The following is a 27,901-nucleotide window of genomic DNA, read 5'->3' on the forward strand; positions in this document are numbered from 1 at the left end:
CGGATGAGAACGGACCGCCTGTCCGCGCTCATCCGATCCCATCCGATCCCCTGGACGGATGGAAAATAGGGTTTCCATCCGTTTGGATTTCACAGACAGGATCAGATGCGGATGGCAGCGGGTGTCAGCAGACATGTCTCCGCTGACATCCGCTCCTCCATAGGGATGCATGGAGGATCCGATCAGATCCGCCTAAAAAACTGACTGATCTGATCGGATCGTTCGTGTGAAAAGACCCTTATGCAGCTGAGAACAGAGGGAATGTGATCACTTCTAAAAAATAGAAAAAATATTATATATATATATTTTATATGTATACAAGAATGTTTGGCCTTTGATTTCTATTTTAGGCCCCTTTCACACGATCGGGTCCACCTGTCTGTTTTTCAGGCGGACCCGATCCAGCCATCCAAAAAATGCCTCATGTGCGACTTTTGTGTGGGTGCAGTGCGAATTTAGCCATACAAAGTGTATGGCTGAATTCGCACTGCACATCCGATCGCATGTAATGAAGGAGCAGTGCGCTCCGATATTACATGCGATCGCTGCACACGCGGAAGTGGGAGTCCCGGTTCACACTTGTGCAATGCGGGAAGGCTGCGAATTTGCAGCCTGTTCCCGCATCGCAAACGCACATCTGGCAGTTCACACTGCCATATGCGATACGCAGGGGGTGTCAATTAAATGTTAACGACACCCCCAGTTTGATCGCATATCGCAGTGCGATCTGACAGTTTGCACAGGATTGGATCGCACAAGCGTGAACCACTGTGCGATCCGATCCTGATGCGGCTGGAAAAAAGGGTCATGTGCGACTTTTGTGCGGGTGCAGTGCGAATTTCAGCCATACAAAGTGTATGGCTGAACTCCCATCCGCACATCCGATCGCATGTAATGAAGGAGCAGTGCACTCCGAATTACATGCGATCGCCGCACTCGCAAAAGTGTAAACCGGCCCTGAACCGGCACTTATAGTGTGTATGGCCCATTAGGAGAAAGTGTGTTGTTGCCCATGGCAACCAGCCAGCATCATCTTTTCCATGACACCTGCCTCCTGATTGGACAGGGCTGACTCTCCTGTGTGTTGCGTTTACTAATCAGACAGCTGTGATGAACCCATAGACTTCCTATAGACAGGTGAGTGTCCGCTCCAGGAACAGTTCATCTATAGATTTGCGATGTAAAGTTGATGACGGGATGCTGCAGAGGCGGCCGGGACAGGCTGAGCCCCAGGAGGAGGACATAGGACACGTGATGCTTCGTGGAGTCCCTAACCTGCTCTACCTGCCTCCCCAGCCCCGCCCCTCCTTCATCCTCCGTGCAGGTCAGCTGGTACGCTGACAGCCACTTACAGCGCGGAGAGGAAGGAGAGAGAACGGCGGAGCGGTGAACTTTGCACATCCCTGATCACAGCCCCGCCCCCTCCCTATCCCCTACCTGTCCGACCAGCCGGGGAGGTGCGCTGCCTGCTGGAGGCATCACTGGCCTGGGGAGGGGTGGGGGGACCCCAACACCTGTGACTGTGATTGTCCTGATCAGAGTCACTGAACTGTATGATGGCAGATTAAAGTGCAGGATACCCATGATGTGACCTGACCGTATGTGATCTGTCTTCTCCCCCCATCCCTCCATAGCGATCGCTGTGGATTGCGGTGTCTCTATGAACTTTCTATGGGATGTTCTGATAAAAAAGGAAAAAAAAAAAAAGTTTGTGTGAAAGTTTACAGAAGATGATGTTGCTTTTTTTTCGCCCTCCCCTCCCCCCCCCTTCCTTCTTTCCCCGCCCCCCTGCCTCTCCTTCCCCTTCCTTGTTAAAGTTCTCCACCAACCAGCATTGAGCAGCAACAGCAGCAGCACCAGGAGCAGCACTTTGCCTGCAGGACCTGATGCTCATCCATATTAAAGTGGCTGAGCTCAGGAATCCGGCCAGATCATCTCCTCCGAGAGTAAAGTTTATTTATAACCCGTGGATGCTACTCCGCTCCCACTGACACCAGTACAGGACTGTGATCAACTTCACCACCACCATCATCATCATCATCAACCAGCAAACTTTCCTCCCCGACTTGTCATCCGTGCTATGCCGATCTTCCATTGCCGATCGCTGTAGATGGCAGCCAGCCTGTGACATGAGGACCTTCCTCGGAGGGTAAGTGTGTGTCTGGGGGGCAGACATGGTTTAGAGGTCATTGCTGGAGATAGGGAAGTGGATGTATGATGGCAGATCTCCCCTCCCTGTATGTGAGTGAGTGTATCCTCCATGTATCTGCTCTGGGGGAAGGGGGGTGGTGTTGGCCTTGACAAACTTTCCACCCCCGTGGGGGGAGAGGAGAACTTTTTCGATCTACCATTAGGACGTGTGCTGAGCATCTGCTGTGTGCTGATCACACGTAGCACCACTTGGCCACCATCGTCATCAGGAGTACAGGAAGGAGGCTGCCATCAGACAACATGGGGGGGGGGGGGGGGGGTGACAGAGAAAGAAAAGAAAGGTGTCACCTCATCCTCCTCCATCGCCCTCCCCACAATCTTTACTTTACTTCTAAAAAAAAAACTAGGAGGACCAACCTAATCTAACCGATCCATCTGTATCCCATCGGGCAGGCCGATACACTAGATCTAAATGAGATTATAAAGTGTGGAATGAGCCTGATGGTGGCCACATCCAATTATAAATGTGATGGGTCGGATTCTAAGGTGGCCTACTCAAATTCTGCTTCCCCGTGTGTGGCATATGGATTGCTTTGTCGAGCGAATGATGGATTATCCAAAGCAGGAGGGATCGATCGGAAAAAAATATTATTATTATACGGGATTTATATAGCGCCAACAGTTTGCGCAGCGCTTTACAATATGAGGGAAGACAAAACAGGAGGAACTAGAGGGCCCTGCTCGTTAGAGCTTACAATCTTTGATATCATTTATCGAAGTGTTAATGGTCACCATCATTTCTCAGCCCATCAAACACGTCTTTCACCCCCTGGATGTGTGTAGACTGAAGTTACTTTCTTTATGAAACTTTTTTCCCCCTGTGGCCGTCCTCCCCCTGAGTAGATAACTGGCGAGGACTCGTCTCTCAGGAGACTGCCACCTTCATGGTTGCTAAGAGGCAGGACAGACGTCTCTCTCCCATGTCTCTGGGAGGAGGATGGGGATGGAGGGGCTTATGTTGGCACTGATGATGCTTCACCTTACAATTTACTTTAAATCAGGGGTCTCCAAACTTTCTAAACAAAGGGTCAGTTTGCTGTCCTTCAGACTTTAGGGGGGGGGAGGGGGGTGGACTTTGGCCAGTGGTAACATTTTCCTGGCATCAGTGGCAGCAAACCGTGCCGCATCCTTGATATTAGGGGAAGGAGTCGTGACCCATTTCTGGTGTTAATGGTAGAAGTAGCACCCCAAGGGCCGGATAAGGACAAACGCAGTTTTGAGACCCCTGCTTTAGATCTATGAAACGATCCAGTCAATCTGTATACAATCAGACCGGCCCCTGCACTACATTCCTGTAGGTAGGTCTAACAACGGCCATACAAACTTTAATGAACCATCAATCTCTCTTGATAGCCATAATCGATCTATAGTTGACAGCCAGTTTAACTATGACACACACAGGAAAGTGAATTTTGATTGATATTTAAGGAAGATCTGATCGTAACTTATCAATCACATCTCTCTTTTTTTTACCATATGTTTTCAAAATTTGATCAAATTCACAAACAAAATATCTTGGTACCACCAGTTGATGCAACACAATCAATAATAAATGTCCACACTGGCTAATCAATTCTGTTTAAATCCGATTGAAAGGGAATTTGCATGTATTTGATTGTTTGTTCATCTGATCAGATACTAAAATTGAAATGTGTAGGCCCACCATAACAGATGGTACAGTCAGATTGTATTGTGTATGGTGAGTCTAAAGCTGGCTGATCATCTGTGCGACAACTAGTTGGCCGTAGGCTTTCAAAACTTTTCTGAAACCCTCTGAAGGCCAGGGATCTGCCAGCACTAGATCTAGGTATGTTTGTAGCACTGCACACGTTTTAACCCATCCTTAATGGAGTTTGCCAATGTTTATTAAGTGCAACATGTCGTATGTGCCTGTGTAAGGCATCCCTTGATGAGTTATAAAAGGAGGAGGAGAAAAGAGAGCATTTCTCCTGTCTCAGCAGATCTGTCCTCCCCTGCTCCTTACTGGTTAGGAGATAGAAGGAGCCCAGATCCGGATGAGCAGTTCACATTCCATTACGAAATTCTACACGGCTTAAGAGCCAGCACAGCAGCACCAACATACTACTCTGCACTAAGTTAGGGGAGGGAAGTGTATCTGATGGAGGGTCCTCACTCTCTTCTCACTGCTTAACCCTTCAATTGTTCAGCCTCGTCAATGCTGGCTTCCTGGATCTCCATGTTGGTTGGCATGTCACATGCTCTACAGTAGGATGGAAGGATGTGAAAACAGACACTTCTTTTTATCTTACGGATCTGCATCGCTCGCTCCTTTCAGTAGACTTTCTATAAAAAGTTTGGAGTTCATGTGATACGATTTATTGGGTAAACATTCGTATGACTTTGATCCCTTTTGCTTTTATATGGTACTGATCCCCTTTGTAAGGCTTTAAACCGTGTACTGTACTGTATAAAGCCTGACCAAAGGATCTCTAAAGTCTAAGAAGGGATCAGTACCGTATAAAGACTCACATGTGGATCTATAAAGCCTGACATAGGGATCTTTAAAGCCTGAGAAGGGATCATTTGTGTAGAAAGAATGACATGGGGATCTATAAAGCCTGATATAGGGATCGTTAAAGCCTGAGAAGGGATCATTTGTGTAGAAAGACTGACATATGGATCTTTAAAGCCTGAGAAGGGATCATTTGTGTAGAAAGAATGACATGGGGATCTATAAAGCCTGACATAGGGATCTTTAAAGCCTAAGAAGGGATCATTTGTGTAGAAAGAATGACATGGGGATCTATAAAGCCTGACATAGGGATCTTTAAAGCCTGAGAAGGGATAATTTGTGTAGAAAGACTCACATGGGGATCTATAAAGCCTGATATAGGGATCTTTAAAGCCTGAGAAGGGATCATTTGTGTAGAAAGACTGACATAGGGATCTATAAAGCCTGACATATGGATCTTAAAAGCCTGAGAAGGGATCAGTAGTGTAAAAGGACTGACATAGGGATCTATAAAGCCCGAGTAGGATCAGTAGTCTATAGCAGGGGTCTACAAACTATGGTCCTCCAGTTGTTCAGGAACTACAATTCCCATCATGCCTAGTCATGTGTGTGAATGTCAGAGTTTTACAATACCTCATGGGATGTGTCGTTCCGCAACAGCTGGAGGGCCGTAGTTTGAGGATCCCTGGTCTATAGGGACTGACCTAGGGATCTATAAAGCCTGACGTAGGGTTAAATACTGTATTAGGCCTGATGAAGGGATCGGTACTGTATAAATCCTGACCAAAGGGTTTAGGGAGCCTGAGGAAGATATTAGTACTGTATAAAGCCTGAGCAAGGAATCTAATTTATCCTGGAAGCTTGCATCTCTAACCCCCTGCCACCAGGAGGAGCCACCACTTTAAGTGAGCCATGTTGCCTTTAGGAGGGGCTCTAATTCTTTCTTTCACTGTGATTGGTCGCACAGTTATCACGTAATTAGGAGCCAGTCCTTGGCTCTCGATTGTCACATATTGATTGTGAGCTGTTTGTGAAAGCTCAGTCACAATTCTAGAGGCACTGATGGAGCTGGGCCCCAGAATAAAAATGGAGTTCATATATGGACAACTGGGTGTTAAGGCCTATACCTATGCTGTTGTTTATTTGCATTACACGGTTATAAAGGAGTAGTAAGTAAGGGGTATTACTTAAACTCTAGACTTCCTCCATTAAACGATGGCTAACGGGGTACAACACTTTATTACTGCTATGATGGAATAGACTTTCTAGCAAGCCATCTTAAATTCCCATTGTGTATTCATATAGGCTGTTTGCTTGTCTTTTACTCATTTGCATCATAAGATTTGTTTCCAATTTCAGACATCTCAGGCTACGTTCACATCTTGGGGTTGCTATTTACAGGCGTTTTTAGGTTGACTAGTAACCAATAGAAAAAAATAAAAAACGCCTGTAATCTGCCCAAAAAGAAGCTCATGTACTTTTTTGAGCATTGGGCGATTTGCTTTAAACGTCAAAACGCTCAGATGTGAACAGGGGCCATTGAAATGAATAGGATTTGTCTTGTTGGGCGTTTTTTGAGCTGATCCTAGAGCAGAAAAACGCCCCAAAACGCCTACATGTGAACTTAGCCTCAGAGATTCTGAGTTACCGGTAGTTTGGTGGTTGTTTGAAATAATTATGTTTTTCTACTGTTCACAAGCCTATCATCCATTAAGTTTCCAGGAGCTCTGAGCTTCATCACTGACACACCTTGGCCAGAGAAGGAGTTTCCATGAGCTGAATGTCCTCTCCCTGCTGTATTCCTGTACTGATGTTCTCAAGTGCTGTTTGTTTCATCAGTGTGGATTACATTGTAGTGGTGCAGCTTTCTATCTTTACTTGTGTCAGATGGTCTGAAGTTTGTGCTTAACCCTTCTATTGCTACATGGATGCTTAAAGAGCAGATCAACGTAAAGCAGTTACTTCTTGGTGTATCTGCATGGATGGACATGTAGTCTTTCTCCAAAGAAATAGAACTAAGGGAAAAACTCACTTTGTTAGGTAGTTTCTAAAAGTCCATCATGGGTACCTTTCTGTTGAATAATCTTCAGCTTTGTGTCCTGTGGATTTGTTTGTATTCCTTGTTTTTTCTCTTTTCTCTCTGGGTAAAGATCTATGATGTAGGGAAAGACTATTTTTTTGTGGTTTCTTTAAAGTGGTACCTCTCTGTTGGATAGTCTTCAGCTTTATGTGTCTTATGGATCATTGTTTTTGCTGAATGAGTATTATTATATATATTTTTTTAGATATTTGTTTTACTTGTTTCTCCTCTTTTCTCCCAGGAAATATAATAATGATGTAGGGAAAGACTGGTATTTTGTTCAGTGTTTGATAAGTCCATCAGTGGTACTTGAATAATCTTTAGCTTTATGTGTCTTATGGATCATTGTTTTTTCTGAATGTTACAGTATTATTATTATTTATATATTTTTTATATATTTGTTTTACTTGTTTCTCCTCTTTTCTCCCAGGAAATATGATTATGATGTAGGGAGACTGGTATTTTGTTGAGTGTTCTTGATAAGTCCATCAGTGGTACTTGAATAATCTTTAGCTTTATGTGTCTTATGGATCAGTGCCTTTGCTGAATGAGATACATTGCGGTAGCATTTTGGTTTTCTTGTTTTTCCTCTTTTCTCCTAGAAAGGAGAACTACACTGAATATAATTCTAAACACAACACTTTTTTTGTTTGTTTTTGCCCCCCATTTTTCATGAGCTTAACTCAAAGATCTAAGACTTTTTTCCTATGTACACAAAAGGCCTATTTCTCTCAAATAGTGTTCACAAATCTGTCTAAAGGCCCGTACACACGTACCGATTGTCGGCCGAAAATGTTCGGCCGATTTTCGGCTTGTTAGTATGATGCTTCCGACAGCGGACAGCGCACTTTCGGCCGAAAAGAATCTGTCGTGCAAGCATTAAAATTTTTGTTGGCCAACACCAGAACGGCCGATTGTTCGCCAGTCAGTACAGAATTCGGCCGACAGACAGCAGATTTGCAAGACTGGGCATGCTCAGAAAAGAAAAAACACACGGAAAGTTAACCATCACATGACATCACTTCTGCAGTCGGCTGTTGTTGGCCGACAAAATTCGTGTGCAGTCTTTTGCAGTTTTCAACAGACAAGACAGCCCTTGGACAAAAGACGTCCGCATTCCGTTGCGGACCATGCTCTGCTCAGCGGGGACCGATCCGCCGATCCCCGCTGAACCGGCGGATGACAGCTCCGTCTCCGCACTGTGTGTGGAGAGGGAGGTGTCAGAGCCCCGCTGTTCTCTATGGGGGATTGGATGAGAGTGTCCGCTCTCATCCGATCCCCTGGACGGATGGAAAATAGGGTTTCCATCCGTCCAGATTTCATGGACAGGATCGGATGAGGATGGCAGCGAGTGTCAGCGGACATGTCTCTGCTGACATCCGCTGCCCCATAGGGATGCATTGGGAATCCGATCTTATCCCCCTAAAAAACTGACAGGCGGATCTGATCGGACCGCCCGTGTGAAAGGACCCTAAGTGCCGATTCACACTAGTACGACTTGTCAGGCGACTTGTCAGCCTGACAAGTCGCGGACCGTCGCGGTCCATTGTGTAGTACAGGAACGGTTGTAATAGGAGCGACACAAGTCGCTCCGACTTAGAAAAAGGGCCCTGTACTACTTCGGGGCGACCTGGAGCGACTTGCATAGACATTCATTTTATGAAGTCCGTGCAAGTCGCGCCGAAGTCGCGGTGCACGTGACTTCACAGGTCGCCCCAGAAGTCATGCCGCTGCAGTGTGAACCGGCACTTAATCTGTGTTAGTGAGCACTTCTCCTTTGCCGAGATAATCCATCCACCTCACAGGTGTGGCATATCAAAATGCTTGTTAGACAGCATGATTATTGCACAGGTGTGCCAGATAATAAAGGCCACTCTAAAATGTGCAGTTTTATCGCACAGCACAATGCCACAGATGTTGCAAGTTTTGAGGGAGAGTGTAATTGGCATGCTGACTGCAGGAATGTCCACCAGAGCTGTTGCCCGTGAATTTAATGTTCATTTCTCTACCATAAGCCGTCTCCAAAGGCGTTTCAGAGAATTTGGCAGTACATCCAACCGGCCTCACAATCGCAGACCACGTGTAACCACACCAGCCCATGACCTCCACATCCAGCATCTTCACCTCCAAGATCGTCTGGGACCAGCCACCCGGACAGCTGCTGCAGCAATTGGTTTGCATAACCAAAGAATTTCTGCACAAACTGTCAGAAATCGTCTCAGGGAAGCTCATCTGCATGCTCATCATTCCTCATCGGGGTCTCTACCTGACTGCAGTTCGTCGTAACCGACTTGAGTGGGCAAATACTCACATTCGAAGGCGTCTGGCACTTTGGAGAGGTGTCCTCTTCAAGGATGAATCCCGGTTTTCTTAGATCTTTAAGTTTAGCTAATGAAAAATGGGGGCAAAAAGAAGTGTTGCGTTTTATAATTTTGTTCAGTATATAAAGAAGAGAGAGACAAATTTTTTTTTTTTTTTTTTAGTGGTTTAAGTCCGTCTGTGGTACCTTTCTGTTGGATAATCTTCAGCTTTATGTGTCTTATGGGTCACCTTCTTGTTTCTCCTCTTTTCTCCCAGGAAATTCAATTATGATGTAGACTTGTAGAGCAAGATTTGTATTTTTTTTTCAGTTGCCTTGATAAGTCTATCATTGGTACTTTGATTATCTTCAGCTTTATGTGTCTTATGGATCAGTGCCTTTTCTGAAGAAGATGCAGTGTTATAGCTTTTTGACTTTCTTTTATTCTCTTGTTTCTCCTCTTTTCTCCCAGGAAGTAGAACTAATGATGCAGGGAAAGACTCATTTTTTAGTGGTTTCTTTAATTCAATCATGGGTACCTTTCTGTTGGATAATCTTCAGCTTTATGGGTCACCATCTTGTTTCTCCTCTTTTCTCCCAGGAAATTGAATTATGATGTAGACTTGTAGAGAAAGATTTGTATTTTTTTCAGTGGCTTTGATAAGTCTATCATTGGTACTTTCATTATCTTCAGCTTTATGTGTCTTATGGATCAGTGCCTTTTTCTGAAGAAGATACAGTGTTATAGCTTTTTGACTTTCTTTTATTTTCTTGTTTTTTCCTCTTTTCTCCCAGGAAGTAGAACTAATGATGCAGCGAAAGACAAATTTTTTAGTGGTTTCTTTAATTCAATCATGGGTACCTTTTCTGTTGGATAATCTTCAATTTTATTAAGGATCGCCGTCTTTGCTGAATAAGTTACAGTGCTTTAGCTTTTTAGATTCCTATGTTTACTTTGTGTTGTAGACTTGCTGTTTGTAATGAGGATGCTTCCATTTTCTCTTGAGTAACCTGCTTGTGGTGTTCTGTTTTTGTAATATGTCACTTCTCTACTAAAATCGGTAGATGGTGACCATGTCTTGTGAGATTAGTTACAGCAGGGCACTATCTATCCATAAAAAGTTCTCTAAGGCTTAATTCACACCTAAGTGTATCGCTTTCGGGTTTTTTTTTTTTTTTTGGGGGGGGGGGGGGTTCAGGCGTTTTTTGCAGGTGTTTGGAGGCAGGCATTGATATCTAACTAAAACTTCTGTAATCTGCCAAAAAAGAAGGTACTTTTTTGAACTTCAGGCGACAAAACGCTCATATGTGAACAGGGGCCATTGAAATGAATGGGATTTTCCTTGTTGGGCGTTTTGAGACTTGAGAGATGAGCGTTTTACAAGCTGAAAAACGCTCAGGTGTGAACAGGGCCTAGCGGGTTATGGTAGAAGTGATGTTGGTTTTCTTCTCACAATGACAAATTAGAAAAATGCTATGTGTTAAAAAGAGCAGTGGCGTGTTTCCATGCTGAAGAAAAGCAAATAAAGTCCTTTTAGATGGTGGTATTCATTATCCCTTTTAAAAGAAGGTGGTGCTTTGAAGGTCATAGGATAAGTGTTGCTAAGCAGCTAGACAGAAGTGAGCTAAAATTAACCCTCATATCTTAGTAAAAGGCGAGATGCAAGTTTTTCCTTGCTTTTACAGAAAAAGTTTAATTAAAAAATAAAGAAACTCGTTTGACTTGTGTCCACTTGTTAAGGGCTTCAGTGCTAGTAACTAAACACATGATGTTTTGTCAGATGACACAAGTGGTCTGGGTAAACATTTGGAGCTTAAAGTATATCTATCACCAACCCAGTAAGTTCAAACTGAGCCTTTAAAAATGCATAGGCAGAGGTTACCATTAGTAAAAGCTGTGTTAATTCTATCAAGAAATGCAGGTAGCTGACATTTTAATGCAAGCATGATTTTTTTTTTTTTTTTTTTTGTGTCCTAAAAAAAAAAAAAAAAAAAAAAAAAAAAAGAAGCAAACTTTGAATTGCTACTTTTAATACCAAAATGTTTTTTTTTTTTTTTTTTTTTTTTTTTTTTTTTTAATGTGACAGACCTCCTTAGTGACCAATGGGGTGGGGGTGGGGGGGGATGCAAGCCTGACTTTCTGCTGGAAAAGGCGAGATTTTTTTGTAAAGTAAGCTACCTACATTTCCAGCACTACTTATCTTTGTGGCATGCTGTTGTTGCCGAACCTTTGCATCTGCATTTTTATCTTATGCATTGCATGCTCTGTTTCAGTTGCGGAGGTCTATGAAATATTTACTTCATGCATTTCCTGCACCAACAGGTTACTTCTCCCAGTGTTTCAGACAGGAGGCCCTTTGATCTTTATAAATACCTTTTTTATAAGTGATCACGTTCCCTCTATTCTTAGCTGCATAAGAGCTGGGGGTAGGAGAAGCAGCAGCAGCACACTGAGCTTCCCAGTGAATGTCTATAGGGGGGGGGTTGTCAGGACTGATCATTATAGGAGTGCAGGCTGAATTCCCAGCATAGCTAGAGAACTGGCCACGTTGTGCTCTCCTGCTTAGTGTGGTCAGTTTTTAATAGGTAAGCAGGACGACTGGTAGGAATACCACCAGGGATTTCACACAAAGGAAGCAATACAAAAAAAGAAGGATGCTTTCTCATACAAGTACATGGTACAACAGGCACATATCAGGAAAATGAAGTGTTGGGGTAACAAACGCTTTAAGCTTGCTGAATCTGCCAGAATTTAAGTAAGGGCTCTTTCACACGGTCCACCTCCGTAGGCGGATCCGTGCTGCTCAGCGGGGATCGATCCGCGATCCCCGCTGAGCCGGCGGATGACAGCTCCGTCTCCCCTTGCATGGCGGTGAGGGAGGTGTCACAGCCCCCGCTGCTCTCTATGGGGAATCGGATGAGAGCGGACCGCCTGTCCGCTCTCATCCCATCCGATCCCCAGGACGAATGGAAAATAGGGTTTCCATCTGTCCGGATTTCACGGATCGGATGCGGATGGCAGCGGGTGTCAGCGGACATGTCACTGCTGACATCCGCTGCTCCATAGGGCTGAATGGGGCATCCGATCAGATTCGCCTAAAAAACTGATGTAAATGGATGATCATCCTTTTACATTAGTTTACATCCGCATCTGTCATCATCAGTTTTTTTTAACTGATCAAAGCTCTATTCTTCTGTTAAAAAAACGAATCGGACGACAAACGGCAAACTGACAAATGGTCAGTTTTTCATCCGTTTTTGCATTGGTAGTGGATGAAAAACGGATGATCACAGATGAATACTTCATTCATTTTGACATGACTGAACTGATGAAATGAACGGCCATGTGTGATAGGGGCCTTATGGGTGGCTTTGTCGGCACCACCCCGTTTGCAGAGCTTCAGTTGGAAAATGAAAGGAGCAGAGTGGAAACTTGTCAGCTAAACAGTGACTGCATCCTATCAGATTCCTCCATCATCCATGCTGTTTAGCGGGGATGAAGGAATCTATTCAATTTCTCTTGTTCAACCCGGAGCTGAATAAGCGAAATCAATGGCTGTATGGCTAGCCTTCGAGCCAAAACCATTTTAGTTTTGGAAAGAGCAGGGAAGGATTACAGCTCCTTTACACTACTGCAGTGCATTAGTATATGCATGTTACTCCATAAGTTGATGTGCGTTACTCTAAGGAAGTCCATTCATTTCGGTGGGCTGCCTAATGCCCCAAATAAGGTGCTATTTCTGACAGTATGGTGTGGTGCAATACATGTCTGTCAGCAATGTCATTGGGGCCATTTCAGAATGAATGGCATCGTATGAATGCATGTAACGTGCAACAATGCAGTAGCGTGAATGGGTCCTCAGAGTCTGTCTGTTTTTTTTAGTGCAGTCCATATGTCCTTACTGGGGAGATTTTCTGTTCTGTCAGGATTTTATTTGATTTCAGGTACTTGTATAGTTATGTCAATTTACGCAGTGCTTTACATATACTTTGTACGTTCACATCCATCCCTACCCTTAGGGAGCTTACAATCTAAGGTCCCTAACTCACATTCCTACATCTAATATGGCCAATTAACCTACCAGCATGTCTTTGGAGTGTGGGAGGAAACTGAAGTACCCGGAGGAAACCCACGCAGGCACAGGGAGAACATGCAAACTCCAGGCAGGTAGTGTTGTGGTTGGGATTCGAACCAGCGGCCCTTTTTTTACTGGTAGGCAAAAGTGCTAACCACTACACCACTGTGCTGCCCCAATAAGAAGTAAAGAAATATCTATAGATTGGAGACCTAGACAAAAATACATTTTTAATAGTGAGGACTGATTAGAAGCTCTGACGATTATGTTATTTCTGTCTATGTCTTCACTTCATAGTGGCAACCCCACCACTGATTGCTTGTGTAGACATCGCAGGGACATTAAGTCCCTGTTCACACTAAGGCGGGCCTCACAGGTCGCCTTCCATAGGGAAGCTGCGGACCCGTTCTAATAGGAGCGACACAAGTCGCTCCGACTTAGAAAAAGGGTCCGGAGCTTCTTTGGGGCGACCCGGAGGCAACCGCCATAGACTTCAATGTTATGAAGTCCGTGGCGGCCGCTCCGAGGTCGCGGCGCGCTGCTCGCACCGCGACCTCGGAGGTCGCCCCCCCCAAGTCGGATCGCGGCAATGTGAACGGGGCCTAAGTGAGGAAAAATCTCTTCAATAGGGTCACAGAACTATCTAATGAGAAATATAAATGAACTAATGGATGTTTTTATTCTCTGTTCTGTACTAGAAGAAACAGGTGTAATCTGAGGAGTTTTCAGCATTTTATTAAATGTACTCCATGTGAATCAAACAGGTTGCTTGTTACATTGTTTGTACATGTAGAGAGAATTTTCCACCTTTTAGGCCTCATGGGCCCAAGGCATCTGTTTAGCCCCTCTGAACACCTTTTTCTCCTGGCAGAGGAAAAGCTGCTTAAAAACGCAGTAAGAGCCACATATTGCATACGCATTTGGGCCTGTCAAGCGTCTGAGCCTTAATGGATTTCATTGGTCAGAATATAAATTTATTTTTGCCATTGGAATGTATTACTGCTCGTACGCTCATAAACACATCTAGTGTTTAGATGCCTTTAGGCACATGTATGCCTCGTTTCCACTGAGTGGTTCGGTACGGTATGCAATTTTCACTGTTTCTGTTGTCAAAAGTTGTAAATGGTACCCTAATTCTGAACCGTACCGTTCCACTTTTTTGGTACCCTTTCGTTGGGGTACAAAGCACATTAGTACCGTACCAACAGGGTGGAGAAATACCATTGAGGTACTGTTGGCAGTAGAAACGCAAGCCTGATCAAGGTGTACCGTGCCGAACCGTACTGAGCTGTACCGAACCGTACCGCTCAGCGGAAACGAGACATTAGTGTTTTTTCTGCTCTTCAGCTCCTCTTCTGAATGATTTTTTTTTTTTTTTTGGGGGGGGGGGGGGTTTGCAGCCTGTAATCGCTTCTCATCGAATACGCCTGTAAACTCCTATGTGTGCATGGACACGTAGGTTAGGCTCCATGTACACGGGACGCTGGAAATGGCCGTTTAGGAGCAGTTGGGCGTTTTTTTTTCAGAAGCCCTACATTTTATCTTATCTGTCCATGTACACCAGGTCGTTTACAGTCATTTGCAGGCAGTTGCGTTCAGGGACTGTTTTTAGAACGGTGACCCGCGTTTAGCGTTCGCATTTTTTTCATTTTAAAGGGGAATAATTTTTTTGACCTCTAGGAACGCTTCTAAACGCAAACGCCCGCATACGCTGCTAAACGCCCGCTAAACGCGGGTACAAACGCGACCGAACGGACGTTTCAAACGTCCTAAAAATTCCAGCATTCAAAGGGACTTTTAACAACGTCCCGTGTACATGGAGCCTTAACATAGAAGTGCACTTACAGGCTGAAAAAAAAGCCAAACTCCTGTAAAGGCAACATTTTTATACCCAGTATGCATGAGCCCTTAATCTGCACAGAAAAAAATAGCCTTTTATTCATTGGCTAGAAAGTCATCGATCTGGAACAAGTATGCACCCTGTAAAGTTTGAGGGACTTAAATATTTTTTTACAGTTCTAATCGACATGCCTAGGCTTAAAAGAGAAGTGCGGCTAAAGTGTGCTGTCGGCTGACATCATTTAGCTGGTCCAGGCACCGGAGAGATCCCGACTTTATTGTAGGGATCCACCTACAGACCTGACTAGCAGCTGGCTCAGCCAATCAGCGAGCTACTGCAAGCCTGAGCCCGCCACTCCTGCCCCCTGCTCAGCCCAGTGTTCCAGTGAGCACTGGAGGAGCAGAGCAGAGAGACGGCGACTGAAATTTACCAGCTCTCTGCTCACAGTAGACAGAGAAGTGAGCGGTCATGGTCTTTGATTGCACAGTTTTCGGTCTTGGAGGTGTTGGGGGACAGATGCTGCACCAGATGAATGCGGCATCCACCTAGGTGAGTATTTGATGTTTATTTTTTGATACAAGTGGACCCTTCTAACTCCCAACAGCGTTTTTAGCAACTGGCAATAACCTATATTTGCTCGACCAGCAAAGAAAAAGAAGAACTGAATCAGTGTGTCATACTAGCAGCCAGTGAAGCCTAGTTATTGCTATAATTTTCACTCCTTACATTGAGTTTGTCATTTAATTGCACCTAAGTAGATAAGTTACAGTTTAAGTAGACATATGGGTAAAAAGCAAGTGTATAGTAGGTAATATTACAGAGAGCATGAATTTTAATTATTGAGCTATTTGGGCCTAAATTACTTTAATAATGTAAACTTTTTGTAAAGGAAATAGGGAGCAATACATTGCTAATTAAATGTCATAATTTTTTTTTTTTTTTTTTGGGTGGCCCACTTCAGTGATAAATTAAGTTCATCCATAATATTGTCTTTGCTAAACTTTTGTGACTTAATGCTACTGACATGGTAAGAGTTAATGATCCAGCTCCGCCACCTTCCCTGATCATGCTGAGTGTTTCAAGGAAAAGACTTTGCCCACCAGGTTTGTTACCTGGCAAGCTAAAGACACAAAAGTAAAATGAATCATTGTTCTAACATGCTGCAAAGGGTGGGACATTTTCCTGATCCTGTTATCTGCAATCAGGTAAAGGATGTAAGGCTCACACAATAAGATGGAGGTGTGGAGGGAGCTGCTCCCCACCAAAACATCTATTTATTATGTATTTTAGCTCTACTGTTCATTTTTCTTCTGAAATGGTTCTCATAGTTGAGGATGTTTATGGCCTCCATGCTAATTGCATGAAAACGAATGAACCAAACCATTGAAAATAGGTAGGGATATTTAAACGTGTGATGCCAAACCCGGAGTTTGTAAGAGACAATTTATGACATACCTGTACAGTTAACAAAAGAAAAAAAAAAAACCACAATGGCGTAACACGCAATAGTAAACCCAAAACCAAAAATGTAATATATTGCAGCTTACCAATCCTTGGATGTGGTGGCTGAATTTGTTTCTTTATAGCAGGGCCCTCTAGTTGTTCAGGAACTACAATTCCCATCATGCCCAGTCATGTCTGTGAATGTCAGAGTTTTACAATGCCTCATGGGATGTGTAGTTCCACAACAGATGGAGGGCCATAGATTGAGGATCCCTGCTTTATAGTTTTTTTTTCCTTCTGTTTTCACCTGATGATCCGGCCAGTAACACCCCCTGTTTTAGAGGGCCCCTACTCTGATCCGGCCAGTAACACACCCTGTTTTAGAGGGCCCCTACTCTGATCCGGCCAGTAACACACCCTGTTTTAGAGGGCCCCTACTCTGATCCGGCCAGTAACACCCCCTGTTTTAGAGGGCCCCTACTCTGATCCGGCCAGTAACACACCCTGTTTTAGAGGGCCCCTACTCTGATCCGGCCAGTAACACACCCTGTTTTAGAGGGCCCCTACTCTGATCCGGCCAGTAACACACCCTGTTTTAGAGGGCCCCTACTCTGATCCGGCCAGTAATACACCCTGTTTTAGAGGGCCCCTACTCTGATCCGGCCAGTAACACACCCTGTTTTAGAGGGCCCCTACTCTGATCCGGCCAGTAACACACCCTGTTTTAGAGGGCCCCTACTCTGATCCAGCCAGTAATACACCCTGTTTTAGAGGGCCCCTACTCTGATCTGGCCAGTAACACCCCCTGTTTTAGAGGGCCCCTACTCTGATCCGGCCAGTAATACACCCTGTTTTAGAGGGCCCCTACTCTGATCCGGCCAGTAACACACCCTGTTTTAGAGGGCCCCTACTCTGAATGAATGCGCAAAGGGGCATCTTTGGGCAGCAGTATTGTCTGCTTCTAAAGGAGTTTAGCGTTATGCCCGTAGAAGCTGCTAATGTTATCCTTTCTGTTCATGCACATTTGGAGGCATATTTTAAGCTCAGTGTTTAGAGGCAGAGGTGTTTTTGAGAGCAGTTTTCTGGCAAAAAAATGCTAAACACCCAGACAATAATGCTCTATATGAGCATTTTTTTTCTGCCAAAAAACTGGCAATTTTTTTTTTAAGCCAATGTGCATTGACCCTATAGCTGGCCATACATGTACAATTTTCTGTTAGATTTACCAAAAACCATATAATATGAGGTCAAAACCAAACAACACGTTCAATTGTATCCTATAAGGCAGGCCTTTATACTACATAGTTGAAGGTTAATCTAAAGAAAATTGTACAGAAAATTGTATAATGTATGGCCAGCCTAAGTCTTGGTTCACACTGGGGCAACCTGTCAGGTGACTTAGTCCTCGGACAAGTCATGCCCCATTCATTGCAATGGAACCGTTCCAATTGGAGCAACTCAAGTCGCTTCGACTTAGAAAAAGGTTCATGTGCTACTTGGGGGCAACTTCAGAATGACTTCTTTTGACTTCTGTTAAAGAAGTCGTTTGCAAGTTGGGCTGCGTGGCTTCAAAGTGAAGCCACGCTAGTAACTGCTACATCTGCAAGAGAGCTTGTTCTGTTGAAAAACCACAGACTTGCTGGACCCATCACCAGTTTTAAATAAAGAGAGCCTAAAAAAGAACGAATGCAGCCATCACATCTACAAATTGATAAGCTGCGATATAAAAAAAAATAACAAAAGTACATGTGTAGTTCATTGTTATATTCTTATAATTCAGTAGCTCAACCACAAAATGATACTTTCTCTTACGTCCTCCGACAGTCGCCGCCTCTTCATATTCGTCACATATGGGGTATTAGACTTTGGTCCGAAGGAGTAGCTAGGCAACAGAATATGTTAACAATAAAGCTTTAACATATCCCACCCTCAAGGGGTGGTCCCCTCAGTCAATACCCTCCTACTTCCTGCAACCATATCTCAGTTTTAATGTCTAGCTTGTCACAAAATTCTACAAAGTAGATGTTCAGGCATCGGCGGATGCTTCCTTTGGCCGCAAGGTTCTTAGTGCGGCTGTTCCTTAGGGTCCCTTGTTGGGGACTCCTGGCTGTTGGGTTATCTTTGTATTCCCTGTTTTTTTTGTCTTTTCCTGGGTTGTTGCTCCTGTTGAGCACTTATTTTTGCTGTTGCCCAGCTGGTTTCCTTCCTTTGGTAAGGTTCCTTTCTTTGATGTGGAGACTGCGTTGCCTTTCGGCGCGGATGCGTTTCCCACCCCTCATGTTTGCACTGCTTTGGGACGTCCCCATATGTGACGAATATGAAGAGGCGGCGACTGTCGAAGGACGTAAGAGAAAACTGAATTTTTGTAAAATCTTACCTGTAAAATTCCTTTCTCTGAGTCCTCCGACAGTCGCCGCCCCCGCCCCTCTTTTGGGGTTGAATGTATACTCTACTGCTATTCCACTAAAACTGAGATATGGTTGCAGGAAGTAGGAGGGTATTGACTGAGGGGACCACCCCTTGAGGGTGGGATATGTTAAAGCTTTATTGTTAACATATTCTGTTGCCTAGCTACTCCTTCGGAGCAAAGTCTAATACCCCATATGTGACGAATATGAAGAGGCGGCGACTGTCGGAGGACTCAGAGAAAGGAATTTTACAGGTAAGATTTTACAAAAATTCCGTTTTCTGTATCCCTTTATGGTGTCTAATGACGTTAGGGCCCCTTTCACACTCATGCGACCTAAAAGTCGCGCCATTTTGCTTGGACTTGAAGAAATGTCGTCTATGGATCTCAAAACGCTTAAAAATCGACCCAAAGTAGTGCAGGGACTACTTTAAAGTCGCACAGATATGAACGGTACTCATTGGAAACCAAGGAGTACGGCTTGTCATGCAACTTTGCAGTCCCAAGTTGCAGAACAAGTCACACAAGTGTGAAAGGGACCTAAAACTGAATAGAGTGAAATCTATATCTAGACTAGTTAATTGGCGATTGAAAGTAAACAAGGTCATGGAGGCTTTGTATATAAACTTTATTTTTATGAGTAAGAGCCGGTTCACACTGAGGCGATCCGACTTTGGGGGGCGACCTGTGAAGTCGCGCGCACCGCGACTTCGGCACGACTTGCAGGGACTTCACATAATGGAAGTCTATGCAAGTCGCTCCCAGCAGTAGTAGTAGTAGTAGTAGTAGTGCAGGACCCTTTTTCTAAGTCGGAGCGACTTGTGTCGCTCCTATTAGAACGGGCCCTATACTACTCAATGGACCGCGACCGACCGCGACTTGTCAGGCTGACAAGTCGCGCTAGTCTGAATGGGCTCTAAAGCTTCAGAGTTAGGGCTCTTTCACACGGCCGCTCCGTGTGAAAGCTCCGCTGCAGGACTTTTTTTTTTTTTTCACGGAGCGGATGACATTTGTGTCATCCGCTCCGTAAGTCCGCATATCATCCCATCTGTTTGCGGATGATATGCCGACATAATGTAAGTCTATGGGCATTGCGGATGTCAGCGGGTGACACCGCTGACATCCGATTTTCCTTCCTTTCCGTTTTTTGAATGGATGAAAAAATAGGGTTCTGTTCCGTTCCAAAAAACGGAACAGAACTGAAAGGAAGAAAATCGGATGTCAGCGGATGGTATTCCGCTGACATCCGCAATGCCATAGACTTACATTATATCCGCAAATCATCCGCAAAAAAATAGGATGATTTGCGGACATACGGAGCGGCCGTGTGAAAGGGCCCTTACAATGAAAAACCCAACCACATGGATTAGCATTTGAAGGGCAAATGAAGGGTACACCCAAACACTTGACGTGACTGTAAAGATCACTTCAGAAAATATGGTTGCCGGTGTTCTTTACTGGTAAAGTTTTGTGCTCACTTGTAATTTATGGGGAATTTGTGAATTCCCAGTCCACACTTTAGATGTTGATAGTAGATGCCTCCCACAAAGGCAGTTTATTGACTTGACTTTTTGCAGGGAATAAGAGCATCAGGTAAACTGCACTTGACCCTTCGTACAACAGATAAACTGCTTGCTTTCTTATGTTTAGGCGAACTGCTTCTGTCCTCACCAACAGTAATATTCTGATGTAAAAGGTTGACAAAAAAGGGCAGCAGATGTGTTGTAATTGGAGATTAACAGCAGACATTGCTCAAGAGCTGTATGATCTGAATGATGCTTTCTAATTTCCGAGACTGATCCGCTTGTTGCCTAAGGAAGTGCTAGTCATTTAGCACTGGCCTCTATATATACCAGTGATGCTTATAATACTGCCTTCATCTAATGTTAACATTTTAACCCATAATCAGCTACTAGGGAGAACAAGCCTAACTGGCTTGTAGGATCTGTTTGTTTGTTGTCAAACATTTTAAATTGTATAATTTTTTTTAGGATTGTATCATGTTTTCCTTAACGGTTTTAATGTGGTTAAACCATTATGGGTCCTTAGTAGAATCCCCTCTATTATAACCTGTTATATTGCTCCGTACTTTTTTTTGTTTTATAAAAATGATGCGGCGCAATACCTTCTTTTTTTGAAGCGCCGCTGTGCAGTCAGCTGATGTCCCGGCGCTCTCCTGCCCCGCTCCAAGGACTGCAGAGGGAGGGGCTGAGGTTCTCTCTGATGTCAGTCAGGAGAGAGGAGGAGAACCTCAGGCGGTCATGTGACCGCTCAGCGGCGGTTTTCAAAAAGGTATTGCGCTGCATCATTTTTCTAAAATAAAAGCACTCAGCAATAGAACAGGTTATAATAGAGAGGATTCTACAAAGGACAGATCGTTTTTTTACATTGTATAGCAGCAGGAGAGGGGAGGACACGGCTCACACACAGCTGACAGGCGGGGAGGAGGACATAGGAGAGTTGCGGGTGACGGAGGCACGTACACTGACCACGGTGTCAGGGCTCAGTAGCCATGATACACCATGGTCAGTGTACAAGGGGGAGAGTAGAAACTGGCAGGATCAGCCGGGTTTTTAGGTGACAGAGAGGGCCAAATGACACAGCACAAGCACTGTGCTGTATAACATGCTTTATAGAAACAGGATCATATATAATATATATATTTAGGGTTACAAACAATGTTAGTATCATTTGCCCAGACATGATCAGAATTCTAGATCAATATCCATGTCCCTTTGAAAAGAAAATGGCTATGGGATCAAAAAGTTTGGAGTAGGCCGTCCTTGCCAGGGGAACTTACAATCTGAAGACTATAGGAGAACTTATCCTATTTTCCTTGGCAGAATGGAAGCATTCCGGAGTAGCGTGTTTTCACTAGAGCCTGTTAGCAATCCTGCCATTAAACAAAGGTTGATTTCAGTGAAAAGGTGCTTCAGACAAAAGCAGTGTGTTACGGGTGGAGACTGTTTGCTCAGTGTGATTCAAATAAGAAAAGCAGCGAGAGTCTCAGTAGATTTCTGCCGACCAGGTATTTGAATAGGCAGACAAGGATTCACCTGCAGACTCTAGACTTTCATAATGCCATTGCTAACTGGGGCGGAGGAACCCTATTGAAACCCCCCACAGGCATTGTTCCTTTCTTTGTAGTTATTCTTGGGGGTCATAAGATAAATTTGTTAAGTAGCTGACTAAAGTCATTTTGCTTTTAGTTACTTGTTTCCTGTTTAAAAAGAGATAATTCTATGCATTTAGCATAAAGGTTGGAGTTTGTGATATCCTTTATTGGCTAATTTGCGTTATTGAAATTTACAAGTTTTGGTAGACCCCTTTTTGTTAGACTTTTTATATGCCTGATGAAGGGATCTGAGTTATTCCAAGAGTTTGTATCCCTAATAACTTAAGGTTGCCAATAAAAGGTATCACTGAAAACATTTTTCATTATCAAAGGATAGCATTCTGCTTATGGCAGATTATTACGGTTTGGAAAGTCCAGCACCGTTGCATCTGACAGATCAATAGCAAAAAAAAAAAAATTCTTGATTATTCCTTATAAATTTTATTGTTGACTACAACTAGAAAAAGCTGTGTGCATTTAGCATTGGGCAGTGCAGATCAAGACAACTGGCTGGATCTGTGTCTGTAACATATGTCCACCCTGTCTGAAACCTTCTTGGTAGATTAGCTTTAGACCGAGTATACGCCTGCATCCTCTCCAAGCTGCTGTTAAGCACATGGTAACATTTAGGGTTTCCTCTGGTTTCCATGGCAAAAAGAGCAGCTGAAACAGCGCCTTGTGGATTTACCTGCTCCGCTTGTTGCCAAGGCTAATGATGCAATGAATTGGGATCCTCTTTTGTTAATTAAATTAGGATTGCATCGGAGACTTTATCTGTACAGGTACAATGAACAGGGTGGAATTTCAGTGGGTGAATCCCTGGTGTCTTTTTAGTAATAACGAATTGGTTGATGCTACCTTGTTGCCCAAGGTTAAGATGGTGAAGGTCTGATGAAACCGATGAATTACCATTTCATTAAAACTGAAACAGCAGTTCTAGTTTTCAAGGCACGAATGAGTTTTTGGGAATGATGAGTCAAACCAAGGATGATCGTAGCATGTATAGTCTTGTTTAGCTAAGATTCCGGAGGGTTATGTAAGCAAAGATACACTTCGGCAAGCTACAAACAGCTTTTCAGATGTATGGTTTCATTTGCACTACCGGAACTTCTGTATCAGAAAACTATTAATTTTTTAGAATGAGCTAGTAATGTAGACATCATTCAGGAAAAGCCACCAGCTGTTTAAGTGTGTAACCCCTGGCACTCAATAATATTGCTGAAGTTTAGGACTGCTACCGTAGGTGAGCATTTGGGTCAAGATTAAGCTGTTTTCTTTTATAAGAGGCATGCCTACTACTTTGAATTCCTTAAATAAAAAAAATGCTTGTATAACGTGGTAGAAATGTAATGGTGTGGCATGGATTTAGAAATTACCATTGGTGACAAATAATATTCAAATCTCATACTCAATAGAAGTGGTCTCCAAACTGCGTACCGGGGGCCAGATGTGCTTGCCTTTATCTTGCCCTTGGAGCATTATTCCATCAAGCGTTATTCCATTCCCCCTACTGACATCATCAATTGGGCACTATTTCTGCTATTAAATCCAATGATGCTGGGGAATTTTCTATACCCACTAGCTACGATACCCCCCAAAGCCTGGAGGACAGTAAATTTGGCCTTTTGCTTGGATAGTTTGGAAACCACTGTTTGATAGAATGAAGCTGCTTGGTGGGAATTGAAACCAGAAATAGTAAAGTTTTTGCCCATATCAACAAACCTGATTCCATGCCATTTTTTCCAGTCCATGTTGGAGGTTATTCTTTCTGATTTTTGTGAATTCTAGCTAATGCCTCGTACACACGCAACGATTATCGGCCGACCGATCGGCCGTCTTTTGTCCAGTGTTGTTGTGTTGGTTGGAATGTGCTCTAGACTGCACACTAATTTTCTCGGCCAACAAAAATCAACTTCAGAAGTGATGTCATGTGATGGTTTACTTTCCGTGTGTTTTTTCTTCTCTGAGCATGCCCAGTCTTGCTCATCGGATTTTTGTCTGCCGAAATCTGTACTGACTGACGGAAAATCGGCCGTTCTGTTGACGGCCAACAAACATTTTATAGCCTGCACATCAGATTTTTTTCGGCCGAAAAGTCGGAGTCGGTTGTCGAATAGCATCATACTAAGGTCCCTTTCACACACTCCGTCCGTTGGAAGGAGTCCGTTTTTCTCAGTGGGGGATCGAGCCGCCGATCCCCCGCTGAGCAGCAGGAGGACAGCTGTCAGTTCCCCATGCATCTCTATGTGGGAAATCGGGTGAGAACGGACCGTCAGTCCGTTCTCATCCGGTCCCATCCGATCCGATCCGCTGGACGGATGGAAAATAGGGTTTCCATCCATCCAGATTTGACGGATCGGATTGGATCGGGTGTCAGCGGACATGTCTCCGCTGACATCCGATCCCCCATAGAGATGCATGGGGGGACCGTTCAGATCCACCAAAAAAACGGACAGGCGGATCTGAACGGTCCGCCTGTGTGAAAGGGGCCTAAGAAGCCGATAATCGAAAATTCACGGCCAACTATCGATGCGTGTGTACGAGGCATAACAGTCTAGTAGGAACAAAAAGATCTAAAACGCAAAAAATGCGGAACTCAGAAATTCATTTTAAATACTATGCTTTGCCTGATATTAAGAAAAAAGATTTAGTAGGGGTTTTTTGAATATCTACAACAAAAGTTTTCATCCTAATAATGAAAGTATAAGATAAATTCAAAGTTCTAGTCAGGCATCTGTTCAGGTTGATGTAAAGATGCTACCAGGATAGTTTTTTGGATTTTACAGAGCCACTCTTACTTCTGTAATTACTCATCCCCCCCTAAAAGTGAGATGCTCCTTTCCTGTATGACATACACCCCATAACTGCCAGATTGTTCATCAGTGCATCTGGTTATATCACATCATCGGTTCTTCTTGGGAACTCGTGATTCTATGCTTTTGCTGGATTCCCTGATTATGGTCCTTATAGGAGGGAGCTTATGCACTCCGAATTGCTTAGCTAGGCAAGACGGTGCTGGCTCCAGACATGTCAAAGATAGTGGCTTTTTTCCCATTGAAGGAACTTCAAGATCTCCTGCTGATGGCGGACTGAAAATATTTACCTGACCACAATCCCCCCCCTACTGCTTGGTTGGCCGTAACAGCCCTTGTTTAGGGTTTGGTCTGAAAGCAGGACAACAAATCGCCCTCCCACCATTGATGGTCTTTTATCTTCAGCATTATCTTTGTAACTGGTTATTAGCAACTGGCTGCCACAGCCCTCCTCATTCAGTGTTTGCATTGCTCCATCTTGGACCAGGTGTATACGTATGTGTAGGCATGTTTTACATTCCTGTCCCACAACTAGTTTGAGAATTGAGGTCAGTGAAAAAGTAACGTGGTGTTTGCATTTTGCTTTTGCTAAGCTTCTTAATAATGTGTTAGCTGGAGGTCAGAAGCTGTATTTTTTATTTTCTTTTTATACAATTCCTTACAAAATGATATCATGTCTTTGTATTTGAATAGCTTGGTTCTAGATTCAGTTGCATCATCATTTTAAGCAAAGGATTTTCTTAAAGAGGATGTTGGCTAGTAACTAATGATCTGGACTGCCTGTCTCTTTTCCTGTTTGGGAACTCATTTCCCTCTCTGAGGATTTTCTTTCTTCAGGACCTTTGATATCATTATCCCACAAAATGTGTCTCTGCATAGTGTTTTTTTTCTTTTTTTTTATGGTTATGTTTTGTTCTTTTTCCCATGTCGTTTATAGTAAATGCCATACAATTTTTAGTTCTAGGACAATTTCTGACTTTTTGCGATAGTATATATTATACTAAGTAGGAGCTATAAGTGTATGGATATGTCTGGTTAATTATAAATAGCTGATATATCACAGCCACTGTTTGGGATAGCAGTATTTAAAAAATGAATGTGATGTATAAAAAGGGCCCTCTGATTCCTACTGTATTAACCACTTAAGATGCGGAAGATTTTACCCCCTTCCTGACCAGGGCCTATTTTGCGATTCGGCACTGTGTGAGTTTAACGGACAATTGCGCCATCGTGCGACGCTGTACCTAAACAAATTTGACGTCCTTTTTTTTCCCCACAAACAGAGCTTTCTTTTGGTGTTATTTGATCACCTATGCGATTTTTGATCATGCGCTATAAACAAAAAAAAAAGCGTAAATTTTGCAAAAATAACAATATTTTTCACTTTTTTTTTTATATGAAATTCCCCAAAAAAATGTAAATTTTTTTAACATTTTAGGCCAATTTGTTTTCTGCTACATATGTTTGGTAAAAAAATCGCAAAAAGCGTATTTTGATTGGTTTGCGCAAAAGTTATTGCGCTTACTAATGCCTCGTACACACGCAACGATTATCGGCCGACCGATCGGCCGTCTTTTGTCCAGTGTTGTTGTGTTGGTTGAAATGTGTTCTAGCCTGCACACAAATTTTCTCGGCCAACAAAAACCAACTTCAGAAGTGATGTCATGTTCTGGTTTACTTTCTGTGTGTTTTTTCTTCTCTGAGCATGCCCAGTCTTGCTCATCTGATTTTTGTCTGCCGAATTCTGCACTGACTGACGGAAAATCGGCCGTTCTGTTGACGGCCAACAAAAATTTTATAGCATGCACACCAGATTTTGTTTCGGCCGAAAAGTCGGAGTCGGTTGTCGAAAGCATCATACTAACAAGCCGACAATCAGCCGATCGGACGTTGGTCGAAAATTCACGGACAACTATCGATGCGTGTGTACGAGGCTTAAGGGACAGATTTTTTTTTTTTTTTTTTTTTTTGCGGGACTTCGACATTGCGGCGGACAGATCGGACCCTTGACTGACATTTTTGACACTTTTGGGGTTACCAGTGACATTACTACAGTTATCAGTGCTATACATATGCACTGTTACTGTAAAAATGACACTGGCAGTGAAGGGGTTAACTTTTTTTGAGAGGGAGGGGTTAAGTGTATCCCTAGGGGCGTGCTTCTAACTGTGATTGGATGTGGCTTGAGATGTAAGAACAGAGATCAACGGTCCTACATAGCAGAACCGTATGATCACTATTCTTACACAGGGGAGAATGACAGGCGGCTTTGTTTACATTAGCCGCCTGCCTTTCTCCCGCTGTAACGGACAATCGCGAGTGCCCAGCGGACATCGGTCCGCCAGGCACACGCGCGGGGGGGGTCTGTGAGCGAGCAGGAACGCGCCTCCAGCGGCGTGCACTCGCTCCCTAGAGCTTGACAGGCTAGCGATGTAGTACTACGTCGCTTTGCCTGTGAGGGGCTGACTGCCGACGTAAATCGCCAGGCAGTCGGCAAGTGGTTAACGTGTATTGTAGTTGTACTGTCTACCCTCAAGTTGTAAAGCGCTGCGTAAACTGTCGGCGCTATATAAATACTATATTCTAATAATAATAAAAAGTCAATTTTGGTAGAGACTATAAAACTGAAAAGCTATAAACCACTCTTATTTGTGTTTTAATACATCATCAACCCCATCAGCTGTTTTTCCATGGTATTTAGTTTTCCGGTCAGCTGTGATGTAATGCTGCATTGAGATGGGATTTATTTTTCTTTGGTAGGGAGTGGGTTAAGGTACTGCCAGTAAGAGGTGTGGGGTGTTACTTTGTGAGCTTTCACTCCTACTTGCAAAAGCCTTGCAGTGCAGTTCAGGCCCCTCCAGGAGCAAAGCAGATAAATCCTTTCTCAGGATGGTAACAAGATGCTGGAAAGGTAACTTATACATCAGTGCCAGATTTCAAAACTGATTCATCGCCAGCACGCACACTTTCTCATGTGCAGCTCCTGAAACTCAACCAGGTGCCTTCTTTTTCCAAATCTCTACAACGCTCCCAGGTTTTGTTGGAGCTCTTTAGAAATTAGGATTTGATGGGTGTTGGTTATCACTTAGTCATCTGACCCTGGGAAGGTAGGATGTTAGGAGATGCGAGTCTGTGGATGCACAG

At 43.7% G+C, this 27,901-nt stretch overlaps 1 protein-coding gene across 3 annotated transcripts in view; it reads left to right on the forward strand.

Annotated features, from left to right (window-relative positions):
* The first annotated feature begins 1,758 nt into the window (after positions 1-1,758).
* RREB1 (ras responsive element binding protein 1) overlaps positions 1,759-27,901 on the forward strand; it is a 146,941-nt gene continuing 120,798 nt past the window's right edge. For 2 of the 3 annotated variants that reach the window (XM_082258654.1, XM_082258655.1), the window contains exon 1: positions 1,760-2,149. The gene's annotated coding sequence lies outside the window, so the exon portion shown is untranslated. Of the gene's footprint in view, positions 2,150-27,901 lie in introns of all 3 variants that reach the window. The other variant, XM_082258656.1, reaches the window with a different exon arrangement.

This window comes from Pelophylax lessonae (assembly GCF_965119305.1).
Source record: "Pelophylax lessonae genome assembly, chromosome: 5".
Classification (NCBI taxonomy): Eukaryota; Metazoa; Chordata; class Amphibia; order Anura; family Ranidae; genus Pelophylax; species Pelophylax lessonae.